Genomic DNA, 10,627 nt, shown 5'->3' on the forward strand with positions numbered 1-10,627 from the left:
AGATAGTCCATCTCCGTCGTACTCCGTCATAATATTAGTTTGGTAAGTGGTTTAAAATACTTTTATTTTATATTGTGAAGTTTTTGGTGGAATATCGACCACTAGAGACCGTCCACGCACCACACGCGCAGCTGCTGCACATGTGGAAGAGTTTTGGAAGCATAACATGTTTAATCGGTTAAACCATTAAACAAATTATCCAAAACCATTTAATCAAATCACCCAGATTGGACTAGTTGATTCGTGTAACCCGACTCGACTATTGACCCATTTGAACTAACCTAACCGTTGACCAGTTGCCTTTGACTTGTTCATCATTGACTTTTACTTGAAGACCTCTACCCTACCTTTTTCGACGTCCTGGGTCCAATTTTGCAGAATGTTTTGCCAAATTCTAACATGAAATCCTTTGTTTATTATTTTTGTTATTTATTTAGACTTTCCATTATGATTACCATTTAGAAATATACTCATATATGGTTGTTTATGTTTGAAGGTGACTTGACCTTGAATGAGAAAACATTAGTGGACCAGAGTTATCTCATCCTAGTGTTACCGAGTAAGGAAACTGTATAATTTAGTTGACCTTACGGCTTGCTAAATGTGTGTTCTTTGACTTGTGCTACAAATGTTATATGTGTATGTTTTATGCGTGTTATATGTTTAAGTATCGATGATATGTTATATATGTATGTGTAAATAATGTGTGTGACCATAAGTAATGAGAGCAGATGTATGCGCTTATCATTTTTTTTATTATTGTAATCATATTAAACATATACGAATTACCGATACATACTGTTATGACATTCATCATGTATGTTGCATTGGGTTGGGTTTGTAAAGAGGAAGAATAACTGAATATATGAAATACAGATTGGTGTATCCATAACGGATGATAGATCCAATTACTTATTTATAGGTTGGTGCATCCTTATTGGATGGTAATCCCAATTATTGTATTAATTGTAACACCCATTTCCCGTATACCTTTCCGTACACAAGGTACAAATGTCACATTACTTTTGAAACTATTCCTTAGTTGAAAACCCATAAAATTTTATTTTTTGATTTATGAAAACATAACATTTTTAATATAAAGCAAAACATTGATTGTAATATGTTACAAAGTTACACTTAATTAAAATTCAGAGCATTCTTAATACTTTAATTACATGCCAAATTAGTTTTCCAAAATAAACTAGATTGTCTTAGTATCACTGATGAGACAACCTTAATTGATTATCACCCCTGCTACAACTGCACTCCTTATTTAGTTAATCTCTGCTTTCACCAAAGTGTGGAAATAACACATGTTAAACATTTACTTAGTGAGACATAATATTATAAAGAACATTACGATATACATAAGTATATCATAGTTATTTGATTTCAAACTAATTCGTATCATCCGTAAGGATTAGATAAGTCCCTCTTATTAAAACCAAACTTCTTTCATATTATTATCATAAGCATCCTTAGTATGTCCAACATACATTTCTATCTTGTACATTTTCTTTAGTAAATATTCGTTAATTTCAGTTATGGCATCCTTTCATGTCTTAATGCATCTTTTCATGCATTTTAGTTATGGCACCCTTTCATGCCTTAATGCATTCTTTCATGCATTTTAGTTATGGCATCCTTTAATGCCTTTATGAATCCTTTCATGCCTTAATGCATCCATTTATGCATTCTAGTTATGGAATCCTTTCATGCCTTAATGCATCCGTTCATGCATTTTAGTTATGGCATCCTTTCATGCCTTAATGCATCCATTCATGCATTTTAGTTATGACATCCTTTCATGCCTTAATGCATCCATCATGCATTTTAGTTATCGCATCCTTTGATGCGTAAATGCATACGTTCGTGCATTTTAGTTATGGCATCCTTTCATGCCTTAATGCATCATTTCATGCATTTTAGTTATGAATTCGTTTTAGAGCAGTTCATACTCAAAAACTCATTCATAATATTCTTTCCATACATATAATGATAACATATTAATTTTTATAAAACAAGCATTAACTTTAAAACGGTCTAATTTGAATCATTGTGAATCTTATTCATCTTAAGTAATTACAATAAATGTACTTACCTGGTAATCCCCGCTAATAAGATATAGAGATGTTTAGCTAATCAACAACTTTATCTTTCCCTCTTTTCTTGCTAGATTCAGAAGCTTGGTTATGATCTATACAAGTATCCTATTAAGTACACATAACATACCAATGTTAGTATACTCCTTAACATTATACTTTAATAATATTCAAAAGTATCATTATTTCAATTTCTATAACAATTTCAACTTATCTTGCAGTTCCAAGCTCAATAGTATCGGTACTACTACCTGATACTGATACTTCTATACTATGGTACCGATACCTCCTTTCAGTATCGATACCATTTATATATTATGTGTTGCATGGTATGATACCCTTCTCTCAGTATCGATACTACTATACTATGGTACTGATACTCCATTTCAGTATAGATACCATTTTGACATTTTGGATCAACGGTATCGATACTTCCCTTTGTTAGTATCGATACCCCATCAGTATCGATACCACTTATACCGGTACCGATACTGTTCGTCACATTTCTGCCTATTTACACCTATAGTATCGGTACTGTTCTATTAGTACTGATACCACTGCCCAGAGTTACCATTTTTCAGATCGATTTTCACTTAATTTTCCCCTTTAATCTTATACTTTTACCCCCAACAATACAATTAAACTCGTCTTTACTTAACCCGACAAACTTTACTTCATTTTTCCACCTTTAACATCTAATATCTTCATGGAACATCTCAACTTAAGAATCATATTATTTTTCTAAACATGTTTTTAATCATATCTCATGCTTCTAATCTCTTATTCAATCCTTTGACAAGTAAATTATACTAATAAACCTCAATAAAAACTCATATATCAGCATATCATTCAAAAACCCATTTCTCGAAATCTCCTATAAAACATCCACCACTTAGTTTTAATCTTCTTTAATCCTTCCTTAAGCTTATATATCACTTAATGTTACAAAAGTAACCCAAAATTTAAAGGAATAACTAACAAATTGAAGTTTACCTTATACCATAGAGGAGAACACTACCCACGTGAAGAATTAGAAGAAGAGTAGAAAATGGCATACTTTCCTCTTTTCCCCTATTTAAAATCCCTAATAAAAATATACTTTTAAATTCATTCTCCCTCTTAAAAGGCCAAAGTGCCCTCTAAATTTATCTATTGATACAAATTAGTCTAAGCACTATTCCAAATAATTTTCTCATCTTTTACCACTTATTCAAATAAATCTTAAATTTTTAAATATTTTTAATATAGTCCCTAATCTAATATTTGGGGTATTACAATTCTCCCCTTTAGGAAAATTTGACCTTGAATTTAAATAAATACATGGAATGAAAAGGTATGTAAATTGTATTCTCATGTCCTCATCTTTTTCCCAAGTAGCTTCTTCAGCCTTATGATTCTTCCAGAGTACTTTAACTAAAGGAATCTTCTTGTTATTCAATTCCTTGATTTCTCTAGATAGGATCCGCACTAGTTCTTCTTTATAGGTTAAATCTGATCGGATCTCTATCTTCTCTGGTGTTATAATGTGGTATGGATCTGATCAATATCTTCTGAGCATCGATACATGAAAAACATTATGGGTCTTATCCATATCCGGAGGCAAAACTAATTGATATACTACTGGTCTGACTTTTTTCATGATCTCATAAGGTCCAATGAATCTCGGACTCAGCTTTCCTTTACGTCAAAATCTCAAAACTTCCCTCCAAGTTGACACCTTCATCAAATCAGCATAAGATTTCTGCTGATCAGAGGCTATCTTTAGGTTGCCTTAGTAGTCTTTACTTTCTTCTCCATTTTTTAATCAATTCCAACCTAACTAGGTCTCGGTCATTTAGTTTAAACCAATTTAATGGTGTTCATCACTTTCTCCTATATAGAGCTTTATACGGGGCCATCTTAATGCTCGATTGATAACTGTTATTATATACAAATTCCCCTAAAGACAAATACCTTGCCCATGATCCTTTAAACTCAATCACACATGCCCTTAGCATATCCTCAAGTATCTGGATAGCTTATTTTGACTGCCCATCTGTCTGTGGATGGAAAGTTATGCTGAAGTTCAATCGAGTACCAATTCCTTATGTAACGACTTCCAAAACTTTGAAGTAAACCTTGGATCCCAATTAGATACTATTGATATAGGCACTCCATGTAATATGACTATTTCTTTAATATACAACTCTGCATACTTATCCATCGAGTAATCTACTCAAACTGGAAAATGAGTTGTCTTGGTCAATTGATCTATAATTACCCATATGAAGTCCTTTTTTACTGGTGATAAAGGTAGCCCTGAAATAAAATCCATGGTTACTCGCTCCCACTTCCACTCAGAAATGGATATCGGTTGAAGCAATCTGGAGGGTACTTGATTTTCAACTTTTAATTGCTGACAAGTCAAACATTTTATCACAAACTCCGATACAACTCTTTTTATAACAGGCCACCAATGAAAACTTTTTAAATACTGATACAACTTATTCCCGCCTAGATACATTGTCAAAGGGTTATAATGTGCTTTATAAAGAATATCTTTTTTCAATTAATCATTATCGATAATGCAAAGTCTTCCCCGATAATATAGATATCCATCCACTCTTATTTCGAAGTCTTTGGTATCATTCTTTTCGACTTGTGCCATTCTCGCTAAGCATTTCTCATCTTGACTTTGTAGCTCTTTTATCAAATCCAAAAACATTAGCTTTAAATTAAGCTCAATAACCAAGGCACCATCTTCTTTTAATGACATATGCGCATCTAAGGCCCGTAGAGAGGTAAAAAAATTTCGGCTCAGTGCATCCGCTACCACATTCGCCTTTCTGGGATGATAATCGATAATTAGATAATAATCCTTTAAAAGATCGATCCATCTTCTTTACCTCAAGTTTAGTTCTTTCTGAGTCAACAAGTACTTTAGACTCTTGTGATCTGTATAAATATGACACCGTTCACCATACAGATAATGACGCCTGATTTTCAATGCAAACACATTGGCTGCCAATTCTAAATCGTGAGTCGGATAATTTTTCTCATGATTATTCAACTGTCTTAAGGCATAAGCCACAACTTTTCCACCTAGTATCTGTACAAAATCCAGTCCATTATGGGATGCATCACTGAAAACAACAGTCTTTTCTTGAGTCTGGTTATACCAAAACGGGGGTATCTATTACTATTCTCTTAAGCCTTTCAAAACTTTCTTGAAATTTCTCCGTCTAGATAAATGGCATATCCTTTTGTAACAACTTAGTTAGCGGCAAAGCTAACATTGAGAAGTTCTTCATAAACCTTCTATAATAACCAGCAAGTCCCAAGAAACTTCAAACTTCAGAAACATTCCTTGGGGATTGTCAATCCACTATAGCTTGGATCTTTCTAGGATCTACTCTTATGCCTTCTGTGGAGACGATGTGACCAAGGAAAACAACTTTGGCTAACCAAAACTCGCCCTTTAACAATTTGGCATACAACATCTTCTCGTAGAGTGTATGAAGAACTAGTCGAAGATGAGGATCATGTTCCTCTCTTGACTTGGAATATACCAAAATATCATCTATAAATATCACCACGAATTAATCCAAGTACAGTTGGAATACTCGGTTCATTAAGTCCATGAATGTCGCAAGTGCGTTAGTCAAACCTAATGGCATCACTATAAATTCATAGTGCCCATACCGAGTCAGAAAAGCTATCTTTGAAATATCATCCTCTTTTATATTTAGTTGATGGTACCCCGACCTTAGATCTATCTTAGAAAACATCATTGCTCCTTTCAATTAATCAAACATATCATCAATCCTCATAATTTAATTGGCGATAATTGATATATAATAGCATTGACCCGTCATTCTTTTTCACAAACAGCATAGGTGCTCCCCAAGGAGAAACACTGGGTCTTACAAACCCCTTATCGAGTAACTCTTATAGTCGGGTCTTTAACTATCTCTATTCGGTTGGAGCCATCCTATATGAAACCATAGAAACAGGTTTGGTACTTGGGTAAACCTTAATCCTGAATTCTACCTCACGGTCAGGAGGCAATCCCAGTAACTCCTCAGAAAAAATGTCCAAAAATTCTATAACCATGGGAATATCATTTACTCTAACCTCCGAAATTCGAGTATCTATCACATTGTCTAGAAAAGCTATACATCCTTTCGACATCATTTTCCTTCCAGTCATGGCTGATATCACATTTGATGGTGAATTCGCTCTTTTGCCGATCACTACGATTTCTGAAACTTCGACATCTTTTATAAAAAAGCGTTTCTTACGACAATCGACCCATCCATAATGTGAAGAAAACCAATCCATGCCTAAAATGATTTCAAATTCATCGAAGGGAAACTTCATCAAGTTTGCCGAAAACACAATCTCTTGGATCTTTATAGGGTATTTTCTAGATTTGATGATGATCTTTATCCGGTAAACAGACAAGATCTCTGTTAACTTTCTAAAAAGTCTACTTTTAAGGTCTTTTTCACTTAAATCTGGATGAAGGAAATCCGAATGCCACGTCATTTAACAATGCTGATCAAGTTGGTAGGACGCATGTTATTCTTGATCACTTTTAATCCGATGTTGGATGATCTGAATCCTGGAATTGTGGCACCTTAAATTCAAGCTACATATTTCGAGCTGAAACCAGTCATGTTCAACATGTTGAATTCCATTGGGCAATTTAGGGTTATGCCAAATGAAGATGTCAGGAAGCACATTTGTAATTTTTTGGAAGTTTGGGATTCTTTTCGCCAAGAAGAACTGCATGAGGATTTTTTGAAATTAAAGTTGTTTCCGTATTCATTACGTGACCGAGCAAGGGCTTGGTTGAGTGGTGTATCATCTGGTTTGATGAAATTGTGGGCTGATTTTTGCAAGAGTTTTTATTGAGGTATAACCCACCGAACATGAATACACATCTAAGAAATGACATAGCATCTTTTCACCAGGGCAACGACGAATCCACGTATGAGTGATGGGACCGTTACAAGAGTTTTCTTCGGTAGTGTTCAAATCATGGTTTTCACGATTGGACTGAAGTAGTCATGTTCTATAATAGAGTCAATGTACCCACGAGGATGTTACTTGATGCCTCGACAAATGGGACATTGTTGGATAAATCACCTACAGAGGCGCTTGCTATCTTGGACATAATTTCTAACAATGATTAATAGTTTCATTCCTCAAGACTTGGGAGTGGGAGGAGAACACCTGGGGCATTAGAGTTAGATACCAAGGATTCGGTGTTCGTTCAACTCTCAACTATCACGAATATGCTAAAAAACTTACAACGTTCTACTGAGGTAAAGGAAGTGAAAGCAACTAGTTTGGCATGTCTGTTATGCCAAGGGAATCAACATGAGAGTGAATGCTTGACCAACCATGAGTCCATCAACTTTGTAGGAAATTACAATCGAGGCAACACCAATCCTTACTCTAACACTTATAATGCTAGATGGCGCCAACATCCAAATTTCTCATGGGGAAATCAAAGAGCCCACAATGCTAGTCAACCTACAAGGCAGCAGAACCATAATGAGCCTCAAAGTTACCAAAATGCTATGCCATGGCATAATGTCAACAAAAGAGCTTCAACTTCAACAAACATGAGTTCCTTGGAAGCTATTATTCAAGAGTTTGTATCTACTATGAAGACAATGTTGCAAGACCATTCTACTTCAATTAAGAATCAATGAGATTTACTTCATAGTCAAGGCACCTTACTTCAAAGCCATAGCTTGTCTCTGAGAGGTTTGGAAGATCAAGTTGGTCAGATTGCTATGGCATTGCAAGATCGTCAGCAAGGACGTTTGCCAAGTGATACTAAAGTCACTAAAGGGCATGGAAAGGAACATTGCAATGTGTTAACTCTTAGGAGTGGAACACAATCAATCAACAAGTCAAAGCTAGTAGGGCACAACACGATGACTCTACTCCCACTACTTAAAGTGGTGAAGCTGAATTACATGATGATATTATTGTTGAGAATGAAAAGAATGAGGATTCAACTAAGGCACCAAATTCTGATGCCAAGGCAAAAGCAATTCCTACTACTGCAGTTAAGGAAGCTAGACCTCCACCACCCTTCTCGCAAAGATTGAAGAAGCATAATGATAAAGTTCAGTTCTAAAAGTTCATGGACATTCTTGATCAGCTCCATGTCAATGTACCTCTCTTGGAAGATATTGAACAGAAGTCATTGTATGCCAAATTTCTGAAGGAAATCTGTACCAAGAAAAGAAAAGAAGAGACAATTGCCACAACAACAAATTTTTGTTCTTCATTGAGTAAGTTACCGCCAAAGCAAAATGATCCGGGAAGCTTCATTATTCCTTGTTCGATTGGAGCTAATTTCGTTGGAAAGGCACTGTGTGATCTTGGTTCAAGTGTCAACTTAATGGCGAAATCTATATTCTTGAAGCTTGGCATAGGAGATGCGCGACCCACCTCGATTATTTTATAACTTGCCGACAGATCCCATGCGAAACCTAAAGGGATAGTCGAGGATGTTATAATAAGGGTGGATAATTTTTTGTTTCCAGTCGACTTCTTAATTTTGGACTGCGAAGTTGATACCAAGGCACCCATTATTTTGGGAAGACCTTTCCTAGACACTGGACGTATATTGATAGACTGTGAAAAAGGTGAACTCACCATGAGAGTGGTTGATCAGTGTGTGACTGTCAATGTGTTTCGAACGCTCAAATATGTTGATGACAATGAAGAATGCCAAGATATTTCTGAATTGAACTCAGTGATTGAAGAAGAGACTGAACATTTTTGCCAGAACAATTTCATTCAGCTAGCAGGAAATGAATATTGGGTGGACGATGAAAGCTTAGTAGAGTCCGACAACTTCCCAATTTTGGAGGAGCAATCTAGCTTACTACAAGTTAGATCAGGTATGAATTTTGAACCTCTGAATTTTGATGAATTTATTCCTCCTAAGCCTTCGTTATTGCATGCACCTACTTTAGAGCTTAAAACTTTGCCAGGGCATCTTAAATATGTTCTTAGGTAGCGATGAAACTTTACCGGTGATTATTTCTGCTAACCTTAGTGCTAACCAAGAGCAAAGTTTGTTAAGTGTATTGATGCAACATAAGAAAGCAATTGGTTGGACGATGGAAAACTTGAAAGGCCTTAGTCCCACGATCTGCATACACAAGATTTTGCTTGAAGATTATCACGATAATTCAATCGAACCACAAAGAAGACTCAACCCTATTATGAAGAAAGTGGTGATGAAAGAAATTCTGAAATGGCTTGATGTTGGAGTGAATTACCCTATTTCGAATAGCTCATGGGTAAGCCCTATCCAATATATTCCGAAGAAAGGAGGCACGACAGTGGTTACTAATAAGGACAATAAGATATTACCCACTCGTACTATTATCGGATGGAGGATATGCAGGGACTATCGAAAACTCAACAAAGCTACAAAGAAGGACCATTTTCCTCTACCTTTCATCGACCAAATGATGGATTGATTGGCCAACAAAGCATTCTATTGCTTTTTGGATAGGTATTCGGGGTACAATCAAATTGCCATTGCACCAGAGGACCAAGAAAAAAACTACATTTACTTGTCCCTATGGCACATTTACCTTTAGGAGGATGCCATTTGGACTTTGTAATGCCCCAAAAACATTTCGGTATTGTATGCAAGCTATATTTTCAGACATGTTGAGGATTTTCTAGAATTTCTATGGACATTTTTCTGTTTGTGGGGACGATTTTGAACGATGCCTCGATAATTTAGCAAAAGTTCTCAAAAGATGTGAGGAGGCTGAGTTTATCTTAAATTGGGAAAAATGTCACTTCATGGTGACTGAAGGCATTGTATTAGGCCACAAAATTTCACACAAGGGTATTGAGGTAGACAAGGAGAAGATTGAAGTGATTGAAAAGTTGCCACCACCAACTTTTGTCAAGGGTATAAGAAGTTTTCTTGAACCTGCTGGATTCTATAGACGATTTATCAAAGACTTCTCCAAGATTTCTAAGCCCTTGTGCACATTTCTTCAACAAAACCAACCCTTTGTGTTTGACGAATTATGCCTCGACGCATTCACTTAGCTGAAGTAAAGATTGATCTCGGCACCCATTGTAGTTTCTCCCGATTGGACATCACCATTTGAGCTGATGTGTGATGCAAGCGATTATATCGTATGAGTTATTTTAAGGCAACGACAAGGTAAACTTTTTTGTGTTAATTATTACTCTAGCCGCACTTTAAATGAAGCACAATTGAACTACACCACTACTGAGAAAGAATTACTTGTCGTGGCATTTGCTTTTGATAAATTTAGACCTTACCTAATAGGCACTAAAGTTATTGTTCACACTGATCATTTGGCTATAAAATACTTAGTAAACAAAAAGGATGCCAAGCTTAGACTTATTAGGTGGATGTTACTTTTGCAAGAATTTGACTTAGAGGTGGTAGATAGAAAAGAAACTGAAAATCAAGTTGTTGATCACTTATCTAGGCTAAAGAACAATTCTGAATGCCATGA

The sequence above is a fragment of the Hibiscus syriacus genome, unplaced genomic scaffold, assembly GCF_006381635.1.
Source record: "Hibiscus syriacus cultivar Baekdansim isolate YM2019G1 unplaced genomic scaffold, ASM638163v2 tig00000136_pilon, whole genome shotgun sequence".
NCBI lineage: Eukaryota > Viridiplantae > Streptophyta > Magnoliopsida > Malvales > Malvaceae > Hibiscus > Hibiscus syriacus.